At 46.0% G+C, this 27,726-nt stretch overlaps 1 protein-coding gene across 4 annotated transcripts in view; it reads left to right on the forward strand.

Moving 5' to 3' along the window:
- The window catches only part of CD2AP (CD2 associated protein), a 1,227,366-nt gene that overhangs the window by 640,727 nt on the left and 558,913 nt on the right, over positions 1-27,726 (forward strand). The window lies entirely within an intron of this gene.

Raw genomic sequence — 27,726 nt, forward strand, 5'->3', positions numbered from 1 at the left:
TCTCCCAATGGTGGACATACACAAAGCTAACAAGGCATACATACTCCCTAGAGGAATCTCGGACCACTCCCCCATGATGTTCGAACTCAATACCTCCAGACCGACACCCCCCTCGCAGTGGTGCCTCAATATCTACTACCTAGGGTTCTCGGATCTAGTAGAACGCATCCAAACAGCCACGAAATCCTATTTTGAAACAAACACAGGGACAGTCGACGATCCAGGAGTATTATGGGAGGTATACAATACAGTGCCGAGAGGGGAAATCATCTCCTGGACCACTGCCCACAAAAAGGAACACCTCGCCATGTTACACGAGGCTGAAAGACTGGTAAAACGTGCGGAAGAGGCCCATCTGTTGCAGGAGCTGCCCGAAACACAACAGGCACTAGTGCTTGCTCCGAAGCGCCTCCAAAACATAGCCCTAGACAGCGCCACACAGCCCACAGGGCGATGCATGCCAGAGTTTATGAAAATGCAGATAAGGCCAGAAAGATGCTAGCTTGGTTAGAGCGCAGGGATGAGGGGCACAACCAAGTTAGATGGCTCAGCCAGGCAGACTCTGACCCTCTGTTGACAGATCAGGAAATAGCGCGTGGCTTTGCTGCCTTCTACTTTGACCTCTACAGAACGCCTGACTTCCCCGCTGAGAATGCGATCCTAGTGGAGGTCACTCTCCCCACCTTAAATACCGAAGAACAAAACCTCCTTGAAAAGGAGATCTCGGAAGAAGAGATTGTGGCAGCCATGTCAGGGCTCCAATCAGGGAAGACACCAGGCCCAAACGGTTTTCCTGTGGAACTGTGGAAGAAGATAGGTGCAGGGGAGTTAGCTGCGCATATGTTACGCATGTACCAAAGTGCCCGAGATCAGGGCTCTCTAACTCCTGATCTCAGAGAAGCCACCATAATAGTAATTCCCAAAGCAGGCAAGCCCCCCGACAAATGCACCTCCTACAGACCTATCTCTATATAAACAGTGAAACCAAGATCCTTGCGAAGGTGTTAGCTGACCGATTACAACAGGTCATCCCGCCCTTAATCTTTCCGGATCAATGCGGCTTCATGCCGCAAAGATCAACCTGCATGAATATCCACAGATTACACTCGGCCTTGGAAAGAAGTGACGCCCTCCAGAGCCCTCTTGCACTACTAGCCATTGACTTTGAAAAAGCGTTTGACTCAGTCTATTGGGAGGCGATATGGGAAATTATGCATTGCATGGGTTTTGGTCCTCACTTTGTGAAATGGGTTAATCTCCTCTACAGGCTCCCCAGGGCCGCAGTGAAGGTGAAAGGCTAGCACTCAGACCCCTTCGAACTAGGAAAAGGAACTAGACACGGCTGCTCTCTATCGGCAATGATCTTCGCTATAGCGATCAAACCCCTCACAGTATTGCTGCGAACCACAGAGATGTGGAGTGGCTTCCGCTGGGCAGACAACTGGGAGGATAAAGTCTCATTATATGCAGACGACCTGCTGATATATCTAAAGGACCCGATTAACTCCTGTGCCGTAGTGACACACCTGTTCGAAAGATACAGAACCTTTAGCGGCTTACGTGTTAACTGGACTAAGTCCATACTATTCCCATTGGGAAAGGTGAAAGAAACGGTACCAACAAACTGTCCCTATCATATTGAACTGAAACAATTCAGATACCTTGGTATACAAATCACAAAAGACCTGAGAGAATATACACCTGTAAACCTATACCCGATCACGGCATGTTTCGCAGAAGACGTCCATCACTGGGTTTCCCTACCTTTGACCCTGCTAGGCAGAGCAGCCCTCTTTAAAATGATGGCCCTCCCATGCTTCTTGTATATATTGCAAAATGCCCCACTACATGTCCCGTGGCGTGAATTCCACAAAATTGACTGCATCCTCCGAAAACTGCTATGGGATGGAGGCCACTCTCGAATAGCACTTGCCCCGCTCCAAAGATCTATATGGGAGGGTGGTATCGGCCTCCCCAGACTGCAGAAATATTACTAGGCCAGTCAAATGGCAATCGTGAATGACATGTTGCATGGGGACACGTCACTACCACACATCAGAGCGATAATCACAGGTGACCCTACAAAACCTCCCCTGGAACATTTATACCGCACGGTGGGCGGAGCGACTCCCCCAACCATGCTATCGCATATACCACGAGTATGGGCGGAAACACACAAATACATGGGCTGGGGAAACAAGCTAACACCCGTACAACTGCTGTGGAATAACAGAAACCTCCCAGAAGTAAACAAACTCCCCGGATGGCCCAACTGGACGTTGCATGGGATACTAAAAATCGGAGATGTGATACGAGAAGGAGAGGTGATTCCATTCGACGATTTATCTTGCTTCTTTCTCCCACCCACGGAACGATACCACCACACACAGTTAAATCACGCACTGTTAACCCACCTCCCTGCCATGAGCGATATGCCTGAATACACTCCGATGGAACGCAACGTTTGCGAACGAATTAAACATAAGGTCACCTCTGTCTTGTATAACGCTATTACCTCTTTCGCCACAACCGAATTGACAAGCCTAAAGGCCAAATGGGAGCAGGATGTGGGGGCAATTCAGGCAGAGCAGTGGATAGCTGCTCTGATGTATCCCCGGGAGATGGCGATCTCATCCAGATTCAGACTCCTCCAGCTTAAAATCCTACACCGGGTATACTACCCAAGAGTGGCACTCTTCCGTTGGGGCAGGGTGCCAGACTCGCACTACTTACGCTGCAAGCGTGAAGACGGCACCTTCTTCCACATTCTATGGGAGTGTGAGCATATTCGGCACTACTGGCAAGCCTGTTGCGATTAATTGTCAAAGATTCTAGTCAAAACAGTCCCCAGGGAACCGAAGCTTTTGCTGTTGGGGATAGAGGACAAAATTGAACTGTCACGATACGAGAAGCTATTCCTGTTGACCGCTATAGCAGTAACGAAAAGGAGCATAGCACAATTATGGGGATCGGAAGTGGCACCCAGCCTTGAACAATGGGCCACGGACATAGACATATATATTGCAATGGAATACAGAGTTTACACTGCGAGAGGCTGCCCCGAAAAGGCAAAAAAAATCTGTCAGAAATGGGAGGAATATCGACAACCTGTTCTTCTCCCACCAATCAACACAACTCTGGGAATACATGATAACTGTGCAGAGACTACTATGTTGACATGTTTTAGTGCTGTTTGCATTTGATTCTTAGTGACCCACTTTTCTTTTTGTGTGTTTAGCTTTGAATGTTGGGCTCTGAGAGCTCCCCATGCAGCTCTCCCAGTTGTTGTGTCTATTTAATCTTGTATGAAAACACAATAAAATGTTTGATTAAAAAAAAAAAAAAAGATTCAACTGCTTAAACCTCCTATTGTTATATAGGCCACCAAAGAATATTCCTGATTTTAACAAAGAAATAACTCAGATTTTACAGCCATTAAATGAAACTAGAAGTGCAACGCTACTTCTGGGAGATTTTCATTATTGGTTGCAGGATAGTACTGATCAAGATGCTGTTAATTTGGAAAACACTCTTTGGAGCTGCATCATAAGTACAGAACCTAACCACTTTAAAGGTAAAATACTTGACTGGGTTGCCACAAGAAATCTTCAAGCAGTGATTTCATAAAACTCTGCCTTGTATTTGGTTTGACCATTACTCTGTTCATTCAGACCTTTTGCAAACAAAAACTGGACATTTCACATGCACCACTGAAGGAAATCCATAACGGGTATTCTAAAAAGGTCACCATAACTGACTTGCATGCGGTAATAAAATCCGTAATGGAAAGTACCACCAATGAGGATGAACCAGAGCTCTTAGTCTCCACGTTTGAACAAGCTGTGACTGATATGCTAGATCATGTTGGCACCTTAAGAACTTCAGTCGGGAGAGACCTACCTTGCAAAATGATTGGTTCACCAAGGTACTTAAAGAAATTAAGCGATCGAAAAGACTGGCTGAAAGCTGATGGATGAAATAAAATCAGAATATCATAAACTGGCGTGGAAGGAAATTACAAAAACATTAAAAAACGGCCATACATAAGGCCAATAAGTTACAGAACTCTTTAATATATTGAAGAAAATTGAGAATCAAAGGCAGTCACACCATTCTTTCATCCCCTCTAAAGAGGAATGCAATATAATACAAATGGCTTTTGCTGACAAGGTTTTGGGGCTGGGAATACGATCGCATCTTCCGCCTTGGATGAAAATCGTCCATCTGCAAATAATTATAATGAGATTAGTGACCCCATGAGAAATCACAAAGCCAAGGAGCAGGATTTTGTATTACAATATATTAACATATTTAGACTCTTAGAAATTATGAAGAACATGCACCCTACCTATTGTATTGGAGATACCATCCCATCTAAGATTATTATGAAAAATGGAATCATCTTTGTTCCATTTCTCGCTCATTTTATAAACTTTCAGACATGAAGAGGTACATAAAAAATATTAAACTAGTTACTCACTCCTCTCATCAAAATAGCTGGTATAGACCCTATGGACATAACCAATCTAAGACCGATCACAAATACTTTCTTCTTAAAATGTTCGACAAAGTACACATGAAACAATTTCAGTACTTTTCAGAACATAATGTCCTCCACAAGAATCAGTTAGGCTTTAGGCCTGGCTATAGCACGGAAAAGTGCAGTTTTGGATTTGCAATGTGATATGTTGAATATTGTAGATTCTGGCGGATGCGGGTGGTCCTTTTGGACATAGCATTTAATTTAATGGATCATGACATCCTCTTGACTTCTTTGAATAAAATGGGCAATTGTCCATCTTCGGCTATAAAATGGTTTCACTCCTTCTTATCCAATAGTCTCGGCCGTTTGTTGGGGTGAGGCCTTATGCGATTATGCCACGATCTCATTTCAAGTACCTCAGGGTGCTTGTTGGTCTCCAGCCTTGTTTAATGTATACATGAGGCCTTAATGTGATCAGCTGGAGGAGACATATCTGTTTTAGTAAATATGCTGATACTCAGCTTTTGTTGAGATTGGAGGGAAATTACTGTCAGACTGAATGATACCTTTTTAAAATGTTCAAACAAAAGGTGGTCAAGCACTGTATGTGCCTTAACCATGCTAAATCTGAAATTCTTCTTTTTGGTTCTCCATATAAGAGATCAAAATTGGATTGCAGATATAAATATAATAAAGATTAAAACCTTAGGCACTTGTTTGGATTGGAATGTCTGCCCTGATGCACAAGTAAATAATAACCTTTTTTTTTTATTAATTTTTTTATTGTTTTAATCAATAAGATTTTTACAAAAGAAGAAAAGAAAACATTTCATTTTCAGTAAGAAGCTACAGTAGCAAGTAGAATCATCAGTGATGATAAGATCGGGAGAAGTATTGAGGCCGGAACTCATTGAAGGTCATTGGGTGGACCGATCAACCTGAGGACGGTCGGCTGAGAAGTTCAGTGTTTACACAGACCAACATTTTATAGGTGGCCAGCTGCCACGAAGGTCTATCTCCGGCCATCAATCTGGACCAACAAACGTCTTGGTCACTTAAAATGTGCTCCGAAAAGATCTTCGTCAGGTAGACTGTTCGGATCCTGGCTGTGCGGGGACATACTAAGAGCAAATGCCTAATCGACTCTGTTACTCCCGGCGTTTTGCAGAATCGGCACTCGTTCGATGGAGAAAGCCCTCTGATTGCTAAGATTTCGTTGGTTAACAGGAGATTTAGTCGCGCTCTCATTATTAAATCGCAAGCGTGTCTAGAAGGGAACTTTTTGATGTACGGTTGTAAGTCATTGAATCTTCTGATGTTTGGCGGGAGGTGCTGTGTCAGTTTATTCTTTAGAGCTGCCTCGCTGGTTTGGATCCAGTCAATTTCTTTCAGTTTTTTAAAAATTTTTGTGGGGTTTCTGACGAGTGTCTCTTCGTCACACTCTGTAGTAGCAAACAGAGCCTGGTTTGTTTTTGTCCAGCGGTTTAGCATGTTGCTTTGGCCATTTTCACATTCTTTCTTGATTAGATTGTAAATTGATGGATCAGACGAAATTCTGGATTTGCGATAAAGCATGAGCATGCTAGATTTCACTGTTCGCCCGAGTGATAGCAGGCTGAGTTCCTTCCTTATGATGGTCACCGAGGTGGAATTAGGGAGACCCAGTGTCCCTCTCCAAAACTTCGCTTCCAGTCTAGGCCACACGATAGTGGGTAAATTTGGAAGGGCGTTGGCGCCGTAGGTCAAGGTAGGAATAACCTTTTTTTTGTAGAAATCTACAACAGGAATTAGAGAGAAGCGTCCAAATCACTAATATCATTCACAACACACAATAGCACCTGAAACTCCTGAGAAAAATTAGACCTTTAATCTCAGAGAAGAACTGTGAAATGTTGGCCAGGGCTACTGTCCTATCAAGAATGGACTATTGCAATGCCCTTTTGGGGGTGCCTTCAAAAAGAACCATGACGCGGTAAGTTGTACAAATTAATGCGCTTCGGTTCATAAAACAAGCATATTACTACACACTGCAAGTCCCTCCACTGGCTCCCTATAAAAGCCAGAATTCAATTTAAAATGACTACCATTGTTCATAAGGCAGTCTACGGCACAGCTCCAGATTACCTAAAGAAAAAGATTAAATATCTATCAACCAGCTAAAACACTTTGCTCTAGTAACACTATGCTACTAAGTCGCCCATGCCATAAATGACTAAAAGCAAATGGAAAATCTTTTTCTTACATCACATCTGTTGCGTGGAATGACGCCCCCCGCTCCCCCACCAAATCTGCGCTTGGAAAGAAATGTGCTTTCCTTCTGAAAAGGACTGAAAACCTGTCTTTTCTAGTAGGTCTACTCATCTCTTCTCTTTGCAGACCATTTGAGACAGTTTTTTTTTTTTGCCATCTGTTTTTTTTTGTGCGTTTCGTGTTCCACGCCCTGATGCCTGTCGGGTTTTTGGCATGTAATAAAACTAAATAAAATACAAATATTTGGATTTTGTATTTTTACAATTTGGAATGTAACTATTTTAGGTTTTTCTTTTAATTTCAATTTTTATTCTTGAGTTGTCATTTTAAATTGGAATTTTAATATTCAACATTTTTTTAAATTAAAAAATAATTTGATCTTTTTTTTCTTTTTGAACTTTGGATTTAGTTTCAAGCTTGTCTCTTTTGAAAGCAAATATTTTTGAATTTTTTCTTTTAGTATTTGCGAGTTTCGATATTTGGTGTATTATATGTTTGGTGTTCGACCTGCGTTTAAGGAGTAACAGTTCCGCATTTTAATGTCAGCTAGTATCTCAATGTAACCATACGGCTACAGTTTACCAAGATCACTTTGTTAGTGTATTTTATTTTACATTCTCTGTTCCCGCATAACAGGGTTGCCTTTCATCGTTCATTTTCGCACTATGCCATCATCTTGTCTTTATGTACCAGCTTTGAGTTCTTTCCAGCTTGCTTTCTTGTGAGATCTCTGCTTCTCCCCTGGATCTAGTCAACTTTTCGTCTGCTTCCCAAAGGATTTGGTGGACAGAGACACGTACTCATCTGCACACGCTCTGCTCCAACCGGCTGTTCGTGCTCTCCGTGTGTCCCCATAACCAATCCGTAATGTCTGCCATCAGCCAGTTAATCACACTTGCTCTGCTCCTCCCTTCTGCGTTATCGGACTACCAAGAGAACTCTTTCCTCCAGATTTGCCATTTGGCGGCCCGCAAACTCAATCAAGCCAACTGCTGGGTCTGTGCCCATATGCCCCCCCAACAGGGCACAGAGTTCCTGCTCCAAGCCTTACCTGCCAGCATCTCTGAACTATTCCTCAGCCATCCCAGGAAGCCCAGTGCACACCTGGAAAAAGCATCTCTAACAGTGAAGTACAAGGCCACCTTCCATTTGTCTATTCGAATGGGAAGGTGAAGAAGGGGCAGAAATTGTGGGCACCACCACCAGATGCCAGTCCACGGTGCTCCGGTCGCATGAGTGCCCCCTTGCAATGCAGCAAACTGAACAATCTCTTCCCCGTCAGACTGTCTTCTACCTTACATTGCCTGCCAGGTATAGAAGATACCCTTGCCTTAGTGCCAGCCAACTGACACCGGGTTGGCGCCTCAATAACTCTTCTAGATCTGTGGTAGCAAGAACTACAAGCAGCTGCCTAAAGTCTGGTACGGCAGACTAAAGGGCCACCAAAGAAAGACCTTCCAGCTAAATCCCAAATTCCTGTTACCTACAAGTCCATGACCTAATCAACACCTACACTCCTCTGATGGACCCACAGCTGTATGGCACGCATTAGTACCCCAGGTGGGTGACATGAGAGTAGGTTGGGGCTAAATATTGGTTGCAGGCAATTCTGGAAGGGGTGGCAGATAAAACTGCTGCTTCACTGTGAACATTGGTAGCCAAGCAGAGGGAGTTGAGAATACTGGCTCATCCAGACTCAAAGCAAAAACCTTCCGGATTGAGGAGCGATGCTGGTCACCAGCCCAGTTAATGTGACCCCTTCCAGGACCAGAGGGGGGTTGTGTAAAGGACAGTTTCTATGTCCATTTTCATTTGCAATGTAATACATGACTTTTAATTTCCCCTCTGAGACAAGCATGGTATCAAGAGAGACACAGACTCAAAAGCAACAGTTCGAAATCCTTTATTGAAAAACGTTGTTGGGTTGGTGTAATGCCTTGGTGCCCAACTCTAAAGGGGTTGTTCCCTCAACTTATGTTTCTAAGGGCTGTTGATGTCCGTAAGTCCAAAACCAAAGTCTGTCTGTGTCAAAACCTATGCTTGCCCTCACTCTTAAACAAAATGTGCTCTGGGGTCTTCTTAAACAATGGTGGCTCAAAATGAAATGTAAACCATGACTGGCTCTATGTGGCCTTACCATCAGGTGTAGTTTCAGAGAAAAGAGTGTGCAACACAAAAAGGGTTGCCCTTGGTACCTTACACGTAGAGCTCTTGCAGCAAATGAAGTTCACAATGTCTCTGGGTCTCCTGGGGTTTCCTTCCCCAAGCTAACACCTTCCAGTTCCAAACAAGACAAACCCAGTGCTGGTCAGGCTTCTCAAGGTTTCCTTCCCCAAGCTTAGGCCCCTCTGGTCTCAAACAAAAGTTCATACAGTTAGTGTCAGAGACTGATGAAAAAATACTCGGCATTTGATCCACTTCTGCGTGACCACTCTGCCTTTTGGCCCCTCTCCTCACGCTTTGTATCTTTTTCTCTGTCTTGTTTCACTTTAACCTTTCTTTCTACTTTGCAGTCCCTCTTGCACACTCCTCTTGCTTTGTCCTGTCCCTGGCGCACACTTTTCACTTTGCTGTGCACATTTGTACCTTCTTTTCTTACTTTCGGTTTGCTTACACCCTCTTTACTTAATAGTTCTTTCAAATGCACTCTTTCTGTTTTTCGTGTCACTTGCTGCCTCTCTTCTGTCTTCTCCCATCTGTGTGCCGCTCGCGTACCTTGTTTTCCTTACTTTCATTTTTCTGTACCGCTTTCCACTTTTAAATCTGCTCCAGCCACACGCATGCCACTGGGTTTCTCTCTCTCCTTCTACGAGACTCACCCAGATAGCTCAGCGCTGGCAAGCAGCTTCTTCGGGTTCTGTGGGCCTAGGTCAGTGTCTCACCACCTGCCCCCCAGACATCCCTGGGTTCGGCACATGTCCAGGGGAATGTGCACTGGCCTGCACACGGCTAATGATTAGAAACTGTCCTCACTCAGGCTCCATGGAGACATGGCTCCCTCGCCCCGCTGCAACCCTCCAGTCACACAGGGTCAGCGTCTTGGTTTTCCACTCACCTCTGGTCTTTGCAGGCTTCTCGTGCTGCAGCCTCCACGTTACAACTAGCAACCCCAGCTCGCTCATCTTCTCTGGCAGAATCACACCTTTTTTACCCTAACTGAGGGTCAAGTGCAGTCTGGTGTGAGTTAAGGTGAACAGCCTGACCTTGCCTGACTCTTAGTGGGACAGTCAAGTGGTGTAATGTGGTAGGCTGCCCTATACTCCTTACTGTTATGTCTATGGGTCATCGTCACTGCTCTTAATCACCTCTTCTTCGTCCCAGTAGATGTTGGAAATGGGGACGGGCAGATAGAATGAGATTGGAAATATCCCATAAAAGCTGAAGGAGAAGGTTTTCATGTATAATGTGTAAAGGGGGAATACCATGTCACCCTTAGGCATTCTCCTCCCAATCCTCCATGACCCTCCATTCAGGTGAATCTCCCTCGGTTGTTCACCTCAAGGGCTGGGATCCATAATGACCCTTCCCTGGCCACCTGAATGGAGGATCCCGGCGGAGTAGGTGGGAGAATACGGTCAGGTTTCTCACACCCCACTGTATTTAATGTATCGCCCAAACCCTGCAAAACGAGCTCCACTTGATATATTTTATTTATATTGCGCCCATCCACAAGTGTTTCAAGGCGCAACGAGGCAAGGGAGGGGGTACAAGAGAGGACAAAAACAACAATCTTACTAGGCGCAGTGACATTCAGAGCGCGCAAGTGCAGGGAAGAGGAAATGGGAAAGTGCAAGGGGCAGGGGAGGAGTGGAAAGTGCACAACACAGGATCTAAACAACAAAAAGTAGTGTGGCCATTGGGTGGCAAGTGCATGACTTAAGCGCAGACAATGGTTGTCAAATAAGTGCAGGCAAGGGCACTGTAGGGTTGCAGATACAGGCCCAAGTGCAAGGATTGCCAGAGGCAGTGCTGGTACGTTGCAGGGTGGGCAAGGGATCTGGCCCGGATATCAGAGGGTAGCCAAATGCACAATGCAGGAACAGATGGAGATCAGCAGGGTAGAGGGAGAGAAGGCAGAAGTAAAGAGGAACGTCTTGAGGTGCTTCCGGAACCGGATATGGTTCTCCTCAAGTTTCAGAGAGTCAGGGAGGCTGTTCCATAGGGAAGCCCATCCGAAGAAAGAGATCTGCTGCCAACTCGTTGCTTTGAGAAGCGACTGACCCTGAGGGAGTTGGAAGTGGTGGAGCGAAGAGTAGGAAGGTATTTACGAAGAGAGAGTTGGAGGTATAGAGGACCCAGGCCCCAGAAGGCCTCATGGACAATGCAACGGTTCTTGAACTTAATCCTCACAGCCACTGGGAGCCAGTGCAGAGATTTCAGTGCTGGAGAGATACGATCCCTGGGCTTGAGGCCAAGGACAAGTTTCGCAGTCCTGTTCTGGTTGAGTTGTAGAGGGCAGAGAGTAGAAGCAGGCAGATTTAGTAAGAGGCTCTTGCAGTAGACCAGCCTAGAGAGAACCAGAGCTCTGGAGAGAGTGAGCTTCTGGGGGAAGGAGAGGAAAGGAAGAATACCTCTGAGCAGGTGCAGTTGGTAGTTTGACTTCTTAGAGACGTCAGAGATGTGAGGCGAAAAGGAGAGTGTTGAGTCGAAGATGACCCTGAGGTTTGTAGCCTCGCAGGTGGGAGCAGGAAGAGAGCCAAGGGAGGCTGGCCAGAGAACGACAGGAAAAGAGGGTACAGGTGTGCCGATGAGGAGAATCTCTGTTTTACTGGCATTAAGGCAGAGCTTGTTGGTGGCACACCGCTCCTGGATAGCAGAAAGACAGACGGAGATGAGAGAAGAAGAGGTGGCAGAGGGGCGCCTGAAAACGTGCTGAGTGTCATCCACATAGCACTGAAGGTTGGAGCAGAGAGCGACAATGCGGTGGGCAAGAGGTGCCAGGTATTGGTTGAAAAGCCAGGGAGAGATGTTAGTCCGCTGGGGAAGACCCCCAGGTAGAGAGTGAGATGGAGGAAAGGAAGGACGCAAGTTGGCCCTGGGAGGGTCGGTCAGAGAGTAAAGAGATCAGCCAGGCCAGGGCCTGATCGGTGATACCCAGGTTATCACAGAGACGATTGAGCAGGATGGCATGGTTGACAATGTGAAAGGCAGAAGAGAGATTGAGTAAGATGAGGACAGAGGGGAGATTGGAATCGAGGTTAGAGAGCAGGTCTTCACTAATGTTCAGGAGAGCAGTTTCCATGCTTCTGGCTGTTCTGAACCCAGACTGATGGTCATGGAGACCACCAACCGATTCAGTGTGAAGCTTAAGCTGAGATGGCCAGCTTTTCCAGGAGTTTGCCCAAGAAAAGAGTGATGGAGATCGGGCGATAGTTTGCTGGACAGGAGGGGTCGGCAGAGTGTTTCTTAAGACGGTATACAAGAGAGTGCTTCAGGGGGGACGGGAAGGATCCAGTGGCGAAGAAGTGGTTGCAGAGGTCAGCCAGGGCAGGAGCAAGGGTGTTGATGTGGTCCTTGATGGTTTTGGAAGAACAGGGAATGACCTGTTTTGACAAGCCTTTCGTAGATCGGACTTGTCTAGAAACCTCGTCTGGAGAAAATCGGAAAGGCAGAGAAAGAGGGAGGAGAGGTGGCAACGGAGGGACCGGATGTAGAGAGAGTGGAGGGAGGAGGACGAGTGGGTGGACAGGATGTCCTGAGTTTTAGAAATGAAATGAGAAGCCAGGGCCGTGCAGAGGTCCTCTGAGGGGACAGGAGAGGTAGAGACTGTAGCAGGTTTGGCCATCTCCTTGCAGATTTGAAAGAGTTTGGCCGAGTTCTTTGAAGCCGCAGAGACGCGGGCTTGGATGTGTGCTCTTTTTGGTGCAGACAGCGGGCTGATACTGCCTTTGGAGCATGCAACAGGCCATTTTGTCAGAGGATGCACAATAAAATAGCCATGTCCTCTCAGCCACCCTGCACTTGAGTTTAAGGGTGACGAGGTCAGCATCGTACCAAGAGTTGCACTTGACTTGGGGCTTCAAGCGGATCCTCATGACAGGGACAAGAACATCAAGAGTATCCGAGATAGAAGAATAGAGCATGGAAAGGGCTGTGTCAGGATGTGAGTGAGGAGGAGGAGGATCTACCTGAGGGGGAGAGATGGGAGGGAAGGAGAGAGTGATCACTCCAGGAAAGATGAGTGGTGAGGGGGATAGAGAGGGGGTGGTCAGAGGAGATCAGAACCAAAACATCCAGGGTGTGCCCTACAGAGTGAGTCGGCCCAGAGGGAAGAATAGAGAGCGGGAATCGCAAAGGTGGCGAAAGAGTCAAGTGAAGGGACAGGAAGCAATTGTTGTGCCCATCATGTATTGGGAGAGGGGGCTCTGGAATGCCACTTCTCCCACTTCCTGTAATTATCCTGCCCTCTGCCAAGTCACCAAGCTAGCCCCTGACCACTTTCACCCTTTTTGGGAACCTCTGTAATTTCCCAGTCCAGAAAGTAACCCCCCCCCCCCCACCTGGGTCCCAACTGCCCTGCACTCTATAATTTCATCTCCCCTGACCCTACAATTAACCTCCCCTTTGGGCTTAACTCCCCTGACCTGGGAATTGCACACAATCCGTGTAACAAACACTTGCCTTGGAGGGGTGGAGCGACAAAGCATGTCTGAAGACTGGCTCATAACAGGGGACTCTTAAGACGCATGCTTTTTATACACCCAGAAGACTGTAGACCACCTGTTCAGTCTGGGATTCTCCATCAACGAGAAAAAATCCAGTCTAGTCCCCAGTCAAGTAAAACAATTTCTGGGGGCTCTAATCCGGACAAAGGACGGCCTCGTCTTCCCCTACGAGAGGGTTCAGAACATGCTTTTTTCAGATCCCTCAATATGTAGCCAGTCGAGAGGTCACGGTACGCAAGGCCATGCGCTTGCTAGGTATGATGGCGTCATCCATATACTTGGTTCCCCACGCGTGGCTGTGCATGCGTCCCATGCAAGAGTGGCTTAACAGCCAGTGCTGTCAGGCCAGCGGACAATGGGAAGATCTGGTAGTTGTCTCGCCAGCCCTCGTTCTCTCTCTGCAGTGGTGGTCGAGGGAAAACCTCTTGAAGGGGAAAACCTTCACCACCTATGCAGTGGACGCCATTCTCACGACGGACGCATCTCTCACTGGGTGGGGGGGGCTTGCCTGCTTCAGCAGACAGCACATGGAGTGTGGTCCCCACAAGTAGCATCCAACCATATAAATCTACTGGAGCTATTAGCGGTGTTCAAAGCACTGAAAGCCTTTCAAACACCACTACAGGGGAAGACAGTCCTGGTCCTGACAGACAGCACCACAGCCATGTATTACCTGAACAAACAAGGAGGCACACACGCTCCAGGGGTATCCAAGCTGTCTCAAAACATTTGGATGTGGGCTCTCAAACACAAGAGGCTTCTGTTGTCCCAACACGTTCCAGGGGAACTCAATCTTCTGGCAGACGTGCTCAGCAGAGATTTCCCACTGCCCATAGAATACAAATAGCATCTGCACGAAGACATCGTGTCCAACGTCTTTCCAGAATGGGGCTTCCCAGAGATCGACCTGTTTGCAACTCAGGAGAACGCCCAATGCCAAGACTCAGCCTCCAGGTACCCCCAGAACCGCTCCAAGGGGGAACGGTCTCTGGATAACATGGTCAGGGAAATTTGTTTACGCTCCCCCCCCCCCCCCCGACTCCCCTACTCAACAAGATAGTGCACAAGATGCACCAGGAACCTGTAACGCTCACCTGATTCTCGCAGAGGCGCCGGTCTTGACTGGGCGACTACCGTATCTTCAAAGGTGATTTGTAGCACCCGGTTGGCTCTTTGGGCTGGACCTCTGTGCACTGTATGCCTGACGTGTAGAGTAAGATGTCTTAGGTAAGTGAATGCCGAGCTCTCCATCTGCCTCGGGGCAGGGTGCTGTAACCAGTTTCTTCACTGGATAGGTAGCGCAGGCCTCTTGACTTCAGAGGACTGCTGTCCGTCGTTTACTGCACGAACAGTAAGTTTCGAGTCATTCAAATGTCTTTAAAGTCTTTAGTAATGGTGTCTCTTGTTTTGCAGGGTTCCGGCGATGGCGGATGACGGGCTGAAGTGAGTTGAAGATGGAGCCCGTGTGATGAATAGAAGCGCCTGGAAGCACGTAAGTAAGCGCTTGTTGCCTGCTTCACTATGCGCTCTAACTGTCTTTTTATTTTGCAGGTACGAGTTCGGAGCGACTGCAGGGTGCCGGAATACCCACTGGATTAGATGTGGAAAGGAGTAATGGCACGTGAGTATTAAAGTTCCCCAATGTCTTTAAACGCACCTTGTTTTGTCTTTCAGATGCCGGAATGCTAACCTGTTCTTTCTTGTCTTTATAGGTGTTGCTGAAGACTGGATTCAGGATGGTAAGCCTTTGCCTTTCAGATGCCGGAATGCTAACCTGTTCTTTCTTGTCTTTATAGGTGTTGCTGAAGACTGGATTCAGGATGGTAAGCCTTTTTCCTTAGGCCCAGGACCGGATGCAGAAGACACGATGAGCGTTCTGCTGCAGAGGTTGCAGAATAACGCAAAGCAAGATTCATCCACCGGGTGTGGTTTAAATAGCCTCCTGTAGTGCTTAGGTGTCTCCTTCCACAGCCATGCCTAAGTAAGAAAAGAGTTCCTGGTAAGAAAAGAGTTCCTGCCTTCCAGAAGAGTTCCAGTGTTCTGAATCTAGGGAGTGGCTCCAGCCCCACCCAACAGGAAAAGTAGTTCCAAACAGAAGAGGATCAGAGGCTCAACTGGTAGGCAAGTAAGCAGCATGGTCTGCTGAAGGTAAGTCCACCCAAGCATTATGAGCCCGGCGCTTCCAGCGCTGGGACTGGGCATATTTATGAGCCTGGTGCCACTGGCGCCAGGACTGGGTCCAAAAGGTCCCAATTGGGACTGGTTGGCACTCGGAACCTGGGTTATGGATCTGCTTCCAAGGGAGTTGGGAAAACCCTGACCTTTTGGAAGCAGAGATCATGACAGTACCATGATCTTGGTAGCCCCCATGTGGGCCCGTCAACCCTGGTTCGCTCATCTAATGGAAATGTCCCTCTCCCCACCAGTAAAACTACCCTGCCCGTACAACATGTTGTCTCAGGACAGGGGGAAGACCCTACACCCATGCCCTCAAACTCTGAATTTAGCAGCCTGGCTCCTCAGGTCATAGTTTGGACACCTTCAGCTCTCTGAGATGCATGGACATTCTCAGGGAAGCTAGGAAACCCGCTATTGCTATTCCAGCAAATGGAAACGGTTTGTCATTGGTGTAATACCAAGGGCGTCAGTCCCATCGATTGCTCACCCACACACATTGTGCTGTACCTAACCCATTTGTTAGACACAGGGATGGTCTTCAATTCCCTAAAAGTTCATCTTGCTGCTCTCTCAGCCTACACCACGTCACAACAGAAGGTGTTGTGGTGGAACATACTGGTGATTAAAGCTTTTATGCAAGGGGTTAAGAGGATTCATTCTCCCATTTCTCACCCAGCTCCTAGATGGGATCTAAATGTGGTTTTAACCAGACTCCTGGGACCTCCCTTTGAGCCAATGCATAAAGCAAGTCTAAAAGACCTTACTTACAAGACAGCCTTCCTAGTGGCTATCACTTCTATTAGAAGGGTTAGCGAACTACAGGCCCTTTCTGTTCTAGACACTTTTGTTAGTCCACAGGGATAAGGTAGTTCTGCGCACTCGTCCCAGATTTGTGCATGAATTCATCTCGAAGTTCCATGTGAACTAATCGATCGAACTACCTACCTTTTTCCAGAATCCCACTAGCATGGCCGAAAGGAGCCTACACACATTAGATGTGCGCAGGGCAGTCATGTTTTACCTGGAAAGAACGAAACTACTGAGAAAAACAAACCAATTTTTCATTTCAGTGGCAGCTGATAGAGAAGGGGAATCCTGTCTCTAAATCAGCTATCTCAAGGTGGATTTTCAAATACATCACACTGTGTTACGCTCTTGCTAAGAGAGAACTGCCCTTCAAGCCTAGAGCACACTCTACTCTGGGCACTGGGGCTTCCATAGCATTCATTACAAATGTTCCCCTAAAGTCCATTTACAAAGCGGCAACCTGAAGTTCTGTACACACCTTTACAAAACACTATTGCCTAGACACTCATTCTAGGTCTGATTCTCATGTGGGACAAGCAGTACTAAGACATCTTTTTCTCTACTGTTCCTTCTCACAACCCATCTCCAACTCTGGGTACTGCTCGCTAGTCTATGCACAGCATGTGATTCTAAGCAGATTAACAAGCATCAGAAGACATGCATTACTCACCGTAATAACATTTCTGATGATTCTATCTGCTTAAATTCACATACGCCCTCCCCACCTCCCCGCTCGGGGTGGAAGGAACATAGATGTCTTACTACTTTCTCTCTTCATGTACTCGCTCACAATATCCTTGGGCTCCCTCATGGCAGAAAAAATACAATCGGAGGGACCTCGACGCGTGAGGGATTTTGGGTACACTACACGTCACGATAGGGATAGTGTTACAGACACGCCTATGCCGACGTACCCTTTCGGTCCCCGAAAGACAAGATGCAATACTCTGCGGTTACCACTGGATGTCGGACCATATGCACAGCATGTGAATCTAAGCAGATACAATCATCAGAAATGCTATTACGGTGAGTAATACATGTCTTATCAGTCTTTTTCACCTTCAACAAATAACAGATAACTGTTTTTTCCAGTGTAAGCACACACATTAATTTATTGTTTGGGCGCTGCTAGGATGGCAATGTGTCCGTCTCACAGAACAATACTGGCAAACATTGTTGAGATTGGCCCCATAGTTTTCCTTCGTAAAGAACTACCATGAAAGTGTGTTTTAAAATGTTCCAGTGTACTATGGTGAACTGGCATCTATTGGAGTTTGCCCTCCCTTCTGAGGGCGATGACATGATTACCATTAAGGAGGAGGCTATTTAAAAGAGAGAGATTGTGGTCTATTTTCAAAAGTTGGTAGAGCTGAATCAGTCAGTCCACAAGTCAGCAGTTACTGACTCACGCTTTCATCCTTCTGAATGTGGCAATAATATAGCTCGAATCGAAATGGGTAATTTCGAATGGGGACAATTTAAAATTAGAGGCTCGACATTCTGAGACTCATTGTGCTTTGAACAGAATTAGTCGCATGTCGGATTTGGGTTGTTTTTAGCGTTTACCCTTCCAATGCCAAAGCAATTAATAGAATTGCGTTACATTGTATAGAATGGTGAGATTTCATGAAATAATGCTACCAGTGTATAAGGTCTGGTGCAGAGCACTTCCCATCAAGTGTGCCTACACTATATTTGGGGTGGGGGAGGAGGGGGGAGTGTGCCTGTGAAAGAAAGTATAACTGAAATGGGTAGTATTGAAATGATTTGAGATAAACCAAGTAGTGCTGGGACATAGTCACACGAGCTACCTGGCCTCGGGTTTTAATACCATGCTTGAGGTGGAGCATATTGAATGATCGGAGTTTATGGTGGTCTTGCAATTACAAAATGCTGGTGGAGCTGCGGAAGTATCACAGGCATATCAGCTGTGTCTCAACGTTCATCTTTCTGATGATTAATTTATGATGGTCAATAAAGTCAATGACACGAAATGGTGATACTCCATTAAATAAAGTACTTCTGGAAGCCCAGTAATACCCTGGCAATCGTCACAAGTCCAGTGTGACTGTCAAGAACATTTCAGCTTCTTAAATGGGATGACAGAACAATGAGGTTGATGATATAAATAAAGTGTTTCACAGTCTTAAAAGGTTCCATTTTATTACAGGCCGATGCCCCTGGCTGATAGAAGAGAAAAAACATGTGTTAAAAGGGTCCAATAGTTCATTCTGTTCATAGTGTAGATTCTATAAATGGCCACAGCAGGCCTCTGCGCTTTTCTTCCTGTTGCCTTCTTTTGAATAGTTAGCATAGTGTCTTAATGGGTTAGAGTGCTTGCTGCAGAGCCATATGTGTAACATGCCCGTCACAGGTTAGAAATTAGGTTGACACCCTGCATCATTTTAAAGGTGTTCGCCAACAAGAGCATATTTGATACAATTTGTTAAAATGTATTAAAAGAAAAGAAACAAAAACCAGTTCCGTTATCTTGCCATTAGCGTGGTCACACATATATCTCTACGGCATGCTCTTTGTCTCCTGAGCTGTTCAGATGGATTCAAACCCTTCGGTAGATAAAATGAAAAGTTAATTTACAGCCAGGTTCTGAGAGTACACACCACTGTCATTTGACCACACGGTGGCAATAGTGGATAATGTCAGTTCTATATTTATAGGAATAGTTCCAATAGATCTGCACAGCTAGGGCTGTGAGGATAGTTGATCTGCAATGCGTCTGACTTGGAAATAAGAACATGCAGAACAACCGCTTTTCGAATCCCGCTCCTGCATGGCGATTAACAAATTATATAAAATACAGTGTCAGTAAATAATATAAAATACAGTGTTTATTGGACTCCGTGAGAAATATAAAAACAGTCAAGGTGATCAGTTACCTGATTTTTACGGTATTACCCGAAAATTGGAAACTCAAGTATATTCCTATTTGCAGACAACGCTGTACTGATTTACAGATGTGATTTGCAGATGTGAGCTCAAGGGGCCTGTGATTGACTAAGAGCAAGTTTGCTGTGATGGTCTGCACTGGGAGAAGGAACTTTCAAATTAATGGTCACATGGTAGACGAAGTGCATTTTTATGAATGTTTAGGAATGCACTTATTAGCTTAAGAAATCTAGAATATACAGTACAAAATAGTACTCCTCTGGCAAAATTTAGTGGAGCATTGGGTAGCTTTGCAAGGCTGCATGGGAACAGATTGTTGTCTCCAGCAATGACGTTTTGTAAGATGAAAGATCAGCAAGCTGCATCATATGGAAGTGGAATATGGGACCAGCATAATGTTTGGTAGCTTAGTATATCTGAAAATACATTCTTAACACCGCTGCTGGGCCTCCCAAGGACGACTCGAACATCTTCTGTCCATTGCGGATTTCACCTGGAGAATTGAGGAAATAGCTATTTTAAAACCAATCAAAGATACTATAAACCTCTGGTTGGCTCCACAGTTATCTAGCTAAATGGAAACTTTGACAGATGTCATAACCCAGTAGTGTAGTGGTAAACTACCTTATTATACTTATTACCTTAGCCGGTAAGATCGATTAGTGGTTTGAGTGCTCACTGCTTCGATCTGTGTGTGAAAGGCAAGGTTTAAGTTCGAATCCTGGCAAGACCAACTAATCCTTTCACCCTTCCAAGGTTGGTAAATGAGTACCAACTTCGGTTGGCCGATATTGTGTATATATATATATATATGTTTTATGTGACATGCTTGGTCTGAAATGCTATATAAATAACACATCATTACAGGGCTCGAAATTAAGATTGCATCAGCTGGCGCTAAATGCAGCTCCTGGGTATCCAGCATTAACCAGTGATCAGTAGCTACAACTGGGAAATTAGGAGCTAGCACAAAACAAATCCAACTACTGAGAACGTATCATTTTGTCCATATTTATGTCCCTGTATGCTTTAAATGTCATATAGATGACTCCTAATGTTTGTTTACACATTGTCCCAAAAAGCAGAGTTAAATTCACACAGGTGTGTTTGGCATCAGTTGGCTTGGGAGCCAAAATTAGCTCCTAGTAGCTGTTGGTGTCAAGCTAACCAGGTTCTTCTCGACTAAAAGCAGGAACATATTAGCTCCCACCTCCCCTCAATTTCAAACACTGCAGTATCCTAGTTTGCTCATTGTAATCTGTATTACGAAAGGTAAGCCACTTCGAATTTTGGCGTGACACCACTTACCTTTTTGGTTCTATGCACAGCATGGAAGATTTTCAGGGTGTCAGTACAACTTTTTGATTTTATTCCCTTAGTATAAGCAAGCCGACAGGCAGAATTTAGACTTGCCTAAATAACTACAAGATTAGGAAGTTAAACAATGCAAAAAGGGTTGTGCAAGTCATGAAATAGGTCAGATGTCATTTGACAGTATCTAATTATCTTGAAAGCACGTGGCGCAGAACCTCCTTGATCAAAAATAATTAATCTATGGGAACAAGGTTTTTCATGTTTTTGACTCTTGTATACTAGTCGCAGATTTATATTCACATTGATGATATTAATTGCATATAATCGGTACATTCCAGATCTTGGGGGATTTTAAGTCTGTCTTGGAACAACCAATTGATGTATTTGAATCTGAAGTGATGTGGAACCAATTATAAAGCAGTGCTCCTATGATATGAAGGGGTAGGTTTCATGTATATCATTAGTTATGCTGCTCGATTCATGTATTGTTTTTAGATCTTAAGGTTTTAGTCTTAGTAATTTTGAATGGGTAGGTTTGTGTATGTAACCCTATATGAATGTTTAGCTTTTAATATATGTTTTAGTTGTAATGCATTAGCTAGTCTGTGTTTGCATAAAACTTAATAATGAATTAGGTAAATGTGAGAGTGGGTAAAGTTACATGTTCTTATTTGTGGGAAAATTCTGCATTTTGTGCGGAGTCTTTCATTTTCAAGGCTTCAAGCAAAGTGGTTTTATTAATATATGTATGTTATGCAAAAAGTATGCATTCCTGAATATGCATTTTATATTGAACTTTTCAAATATGCCGATCTGAATTTAAATTTTTATTCGTAAACTTGGTTTGCTAAATGGTTTAGAGGAAATAAGTGAATTAATAAGTCTTTCCTTGTTTCGTTTAATATAAAGTTTAATTCCTTAAACATTGTTGTACCCTTGACATGGAACCAGAAGCGATCTGGTTTTGTTAGAGAATAGGGTTTTGAGAGATGTTTTACTTGACTTGATAGGTGAATTGATTTAACGTGGTCATCTATGCATTAGTGTAAAGATTGCTTTTAAGCTCAATGTGCAAGTACATTATTGGGACTTAATTGTTTCACTATCCAAATGAACATCTGCTCATGTACACCCACTTTATCTCGCAGTGAAACCCATTTTTCCAAGTAATGTGTTCTTCATGTGAACATTTTCAAAAATGAACCAGGATTTCACCAGGATTCTGATGCGATGCCCATGGGCTGTTGTGCGCTTTAAAAATATGAATGAATAAATAAAATAAATAAACCAATTTAATTTATACCTTTCTATCATTTATTTCCAATTTCACAATTCCATTGTCTTAAGCAAATACAGCTGTGGCCATTTGTCTCCCAGGAATCATGAATAACATATTAATAAGAACGTTATATGTTTACTTTATTCAGTTCAGCTCCAGGACAATTACTTTCATCAGAATGTTAATTCAATGTATTTTCTCTTTTAATATTTAAAACTGTGTCCACATTTCCTTTTACTTCTCAACATGTTGCACAATACAGATTGCCCATGCGATAAGCGCAGGAAGTCTTGATTCTATTAAAGACACGGAGGCGAGCATTATGCTTTTACTTCTTTAATTACTGCTCAACAGCAATTCAAATCTTACTTTTCAAACTTTTTTTTTTTCTTTTTTTTTTTTTTATAAGAACTTGTGCCCAGCTGGCTTAAAAACAAACCTAAACAAAAGCGTGAGGACAAGAACTATCCTTCCCAAGAATCCTAGAGGCTCTGTAGTCCTAGCCTCCTTTCTGTCCACCAATGGTAGTCCTTTGTCTGGTATAAACTCCTCTGACTCAACGTCCTTTCCTCTTCTTTTTTCATCCTGTCTCGCTGTCCAGTCTTGTAACTGCTAAACAGATCCAAATTTAACCATTGTAATCACTCTGCTGTGCATCGCAGTGTAGACCTCTTTCTTTCCATCAGTCCCTGTTATTTTTTGCTCGTCCCCTAAAACAAATATAAGGGCATCATCATCAGGGCCGGCAAATCTTTTACACAGTTTAAATACAATGCAGTAGAACATTATTTGAACTTCAGATGGGCGGGTTAATGCTCGCCTCCGTGTCTTTAATAGAATCAAGACTTCCTGCGCTTATCGCATGGGCAATCTGTATTCTATTACAAGACCGGAGGCGAGCATTATGTTTGTTCAAAGCTTTGAATCACCGCCGCTGTAATATTAGTGACTGGCTTAAAGTAGAATGTCCTAAATACTGAATAACTGGCCCAGTCTACGGCTTTCATGATCTCCTGCAGTGGAACTCCGGCTGCGAAAGCTCCTGAAGCCATGGCTCCCCTAGCTGAGTGAGCCCCGAAACTCGATATGTCTATTCTTGCTAATTGCATGACTTCTTTCACCCATCTCACTATGGTCGCTACTGCTACAAATGGCTTCCCACGCGCAATAAGGAGCTGAGTCACTCCTGCAGGTCTCACTGCGGCTGTCACTGTCTCATATCTCTAAGCATTGTGCTACGCAGAGCTTAGTATTGCCTGGAAAATACGGATAAGTAATTATCTTGGAATTAGTCTTGGTATGCTGCGCTATGTTGAACGCTACTCCTTCCGGATAGAAAATCTTCCGGTCAATCTCGAGAGCCTTAACATCAGAAATGCGCCTGCTCGACACTAAACATAATAACATAGCTAGCTTTCCAGACAACTGCTTCTCTGACAGCAGCTCGTTTCTTGGCCATTGCTCTAGCATGCTCAGTACCTTTGTAACATCCCATAATACTGAATATCTGGGCCGCGGAGGCTTGCTCACCTTAATGCCCTTGAGGAGTCTTATCGCCGCTGGATGTTCTCCCGCGGGTGCTCCTTCCACTAGATCATGGCCCGCCGAAATGGCCGACCTGTACACTCCTATCGTCTTGAAAGCTTTCCCCTCCGCGCCTAGTGCTGCTAGAAAATGTATAACTTGAGTTATAGGAGCTGAAATGGGAGGAATACTCCTCTCCCTGCACCATACTTCCCAGGCCTGCGAAGCGGAATTATAGCTCCTAACTGTCGAGGGGGCCCATGATACATCGATGAGCTCTGCAGCTTCCTCTGAAAGCCCCGGCGAACGCCATCTCCTCCTGAAATTCTGCAAGCCAACAGCTTCAAGGTCTGATCCCTGATCAAAGGGTGAGGCGCTCCTGCTGGATCTAGTAGGAGATCCTGTCGGTGTGAGATCCTCTGAGGGAAATCCATGGAAAGTTCCATCAGAATCGGAAAACCAGGGCTGAGAACTCCATTCCGGATTTACTATCACTAGCTCGGCCTTGTCTCTGCGCACCTTCGCTAGTGTTCTGGCTATCATCGCGAAGGGGGGAAACGCGTAATGGACGTTCTGTCCCCAACACTGAAGGCAAGCGTCCGTCCCCAACGCTTCGGGGTCTAGCCTCCAGCTGAAGTAATTCCACAGGTGCGCGTTTAGTCTGGAGGGGAACAGATCCGTATGCAGCGGCCCCCCATTTGCGTTGCAATTTGTTGAACACTGATTCGTGTAGCCTCCAGTCGCTGGAGTCCACTAGATAGCGAGAATTCCAATCGGCAACAAAATTCTTTGCTCCCGGAAGATATTCCGCTTTGATTGCTATATTCCTATTCAGGCAGAAGTGCCAGAAGTTCTTGGCTATCTCCACTAGTATCTTGGACTTCGTCCCCCCGAGCTTGTTGATATCTCACCGCTGAGATATTGTCCATGCGTAGCAGAATGCAGCATTGAGCTTTGTCTCTGGAGAACGCCTTCACTGCGAAGGATTCTGCCAGGAGCTCCAAACAATTGATATGCAGTTCCAGCTCTTCTGGGGACCACTTTCCACCTGTTTCTGGTCTGCCGCACCTGGCTCCCCAGCCCGACCTGCTGGCGTCTGACTCTATTATGAGCTCTGGTCTGTCCCCGAAAATGGCTCTGCCGTTCCACGCTTCCATATTGCTCAGCCACCAACGAAGCTCTGACCTGCTGTCCTCGTCCAAGGGGACCTGAAGATGGTATCTCCATCCTTTCTGCAGGTACTTGATCTTGAGCCTCTGAAGGGCTCGATAGTGTAACGGTCCGGGGAAGATAGCCTGGATCGAGGCCGCCAGAAGACCCACTATCCTGGCTAGATTCCGAAGCGAAATAAGCTGTCTCCCCAGAGCTGACCTCAGCTCCTTCTTGATGGCCTTTATTTTGGCGGGCGGGAGCACTAGCGTGGCCTTGTATATATGTTGAAGCCTAGGAACTCCAGGCTCCTGCTCGGGACGAGCACCGTCTTCTCCTCGCTGATCAAGAAACCGAGGCTGGAGATAAAGGGGGTCGACCACTGCACCTGTCTCTGCAGTCTTTCCTTGCTCTCTGCCATCAGAAGGATGTCATCCAAATATATGATCATCGTTATGCCTTGCTCTCGCATTGCGGTGGCTACCGGCCTCATCAGTTTCGTGAACGCCCAAGGCGCTGATGCCAGCCCAGCCCGAGCGACTGGAACTGTCAGGTATGCGTCTTTCAAATCTAGACGGGCTAGCCAATTGTCTTTCCTTAGGAGGTCCGCCAATAAGTGCATTCCCTCCATCTTAACGTGCCTGTACTCTAACCATCCATTCAGTTCCTTCAGATTGATAACTGGTCTCACCTTCCCTTTGCGGTGAACTAAAAACATGTTGCTCAGAAAACCCTGCGTCTAAGTCTGTGCCCTCTCTATTGCTTGCTTCTGCGCTAGCGCCTCTAATTCTGCATCTAAGAGAACTTTCTCTTCTGCCGAGGAATGCATGCGCTGGGGAGGCCAGGGCTGCCATGGCTCCTGCATGAAATCTAGTTGGAAACCCTGGACTGTCTGCATCATCCATGCATCTGCTGATACTGCGCGCCAGTGGTCTATAAAAAGCAGCGTTCTCCCTCCCACCGGGGGATAACCTGTGGCTCCCGTTCTCACTTGTGGGGCTATTCTGGTGCCTGAAGTATCCTCGTCCTCGGCGCCCTCTGGAACCTCTTCCCCGGCTCGGTAAGAATGCATCCTGTTGGTGTGATTCCCAGTATTGGGCCCTGGGCCCTTGAGGTCTTCTGTTGAAGTTGAGGCGGCCGGACGAACGACCTCTGCTGCGACCGGCCCCTGCAAAAACCCGAGAAGGGAAAACCTTCCTGATTGATGCCTGGGCTCTCTCTCTCTCTCGAGAACGGTGTAGGTCCCTACAAATCTGTTCATTTCCTTGACGAACGTGTCGCCAAATAGGAGACCCTGCGCTCCTTCTCCCGCTTCGTATGATGCTAGGTCTCCCAATTTGTTGTCCACCTTCAACAGTGCAGACCTACGCCTCTTTGTCGAAATCGCGGTATTTGCATTTCCTAAGAGGCAAACTGCTCTCTGAGCCCATCCAGCCAGCGTGTACGGGTCTACTGGCTCCCCAGTCTCCTTGGCCCTCTCAGCGAGGTCCATGATTTTTGCTATCGGGCCTGTCAGATCCAACACTTTATCCTGACAGGACCGCCATGCGCGATCCATTCTTCTGCGCGTGTCCTTAGCGGCCCTTGTAATGAAGGTCAACATTTTGGGGTCAAGTTCTGGGGTCTCCGCCCCCTTCCCCGTGAGCTCTGGCCTGGGACACTCTGATTTTAATCTGAACCTGATCTCCTTCTCCAGAGGCTTTCTGAGTTTCTGGGACATGTATAGCGCCACTCTCAGGATGGCGCCCAATCAGTGGACCTCGGATGCCTGATGGCATCAGGCTCAAACATATCAGACATGTCCTCTTCGGGGTTTCCTTCCACCACGCTGGCATCTTTTCTCGTCTGTCTCTCTTTTTCTACGATGCTCTCCGACAGGCTTCTCACGTCTTCCTCCTGTTCCTCATATTCATCTGAGGAAGACGGTGTGACCCCTATGTTTTTCGCCCCTGGGGTAGGGGGTACAAGGCTGGGCACTGCTGACCTGGAAAGGAACACGTCCTTGAGCCTGTCGAAGGCGTCGGCTGCCTCTAGGGGCTTCTCTCTCTTCCCCATGTCTAAGCACGGGGGGTAGAAGAGTGCTTTCTCTTCCGGGCTGCTTTACTCCCCCTTTGTTCTTTATGTAGAGGCTCAGTGGTGGAGGTCCCCTCCCCTGGGTCTTCAACTCTGCCAGCTTTTGTGCCCAAAATATCTTCAAGGACTTGTAATCTGTCCAGAATAGGCTGGACCCCTTGAGCTACTGCTCTCACAAGGGAATCCCCTAATACCTTTTTGAAACTCTGGGAGAGGTCGAATTCTTCCTCAGGTAACTCCTGCTCATGTTCTGAGTACTCTTCCCAGTACTCCTCTCCTCTGTCACAGGCCATCACTGTATGACCGTAGGTCTTGTCAAGAGTTGCTTATGGGTAGCTTAAACTGCCTTTGTAACGGTGCAGCTGACGAGCGTGTAGATTAAATTTCTTTCATTTTTTTTTTATTTATTCATTTATTTTTGTATGCCCCTCCGACGCTCGTATCAGACCAAAATGCTCTGTGTATTCGTCCGTCCTACCGCTGCTCACCACACGGAACGTTCGAGTAAGGAAAGTTGCCAGAGCCGCGGTCTCCTTCCGCGCATGCGCGGAAGCTCCAATGTGCCCGCTTTCAGTTCTGTGGCTGCGAACCTACGCGCTTTTCGCGCCTTAGTCGTCACAGAGGGAACAGGCTCCCCCAGGTGAGCAAGATCACTCGCGGGATGCCCGTTCCATCAATGCGCCCTGTCACTCACGAAATCGGGCGCTAATGCGCGACGCACACGGCCGCGCTCGTATTAATACGCTGCGCTTGTGGTATCAAATAAGCACCCTACGCGCAGCACAATACGTCAGATGTGAACACTTTAGCCTTAATAGAAAACCTCACATTATCATAACATGAAACGCTTAGCTAAATAAATGGAACACTTAACTGTCGAGCCAGCAAAAAAAGAAGAGGAAAGGACCTAGAGTCAGGAGTTTATACCAGACAAAGGACTACCATTGGTGGACAGAAAGGAGGCTAGGACTACAGAGCCTCTAGGATTATTGGGAAGGATAGTTCTTGTCCTCATGCTTTTGTTTGTTTTTGTTTAGGTTTGTTTTTAAGCCAGTTGGGCACATGTTCTTAATAAAAAAACAGTTTGAAAAGTAAGA

Source organism: Ambystoma mexicanum, chromosome 4p (genome assembly GCF_040938575.1).
Source record: "Ambystoma mexicanum isolate Mex_15411 chromosome 4p, UKY_AmexF1_1, whole genome shotgun sequence".
NCBI classification, from domain to species: domain Eukaryota; kingdom Metazoa; phylum Chordata; class Amphibia; order Caudata; family Ambystomatidae; genus Ambystoma; species Ambystoma mexicanum.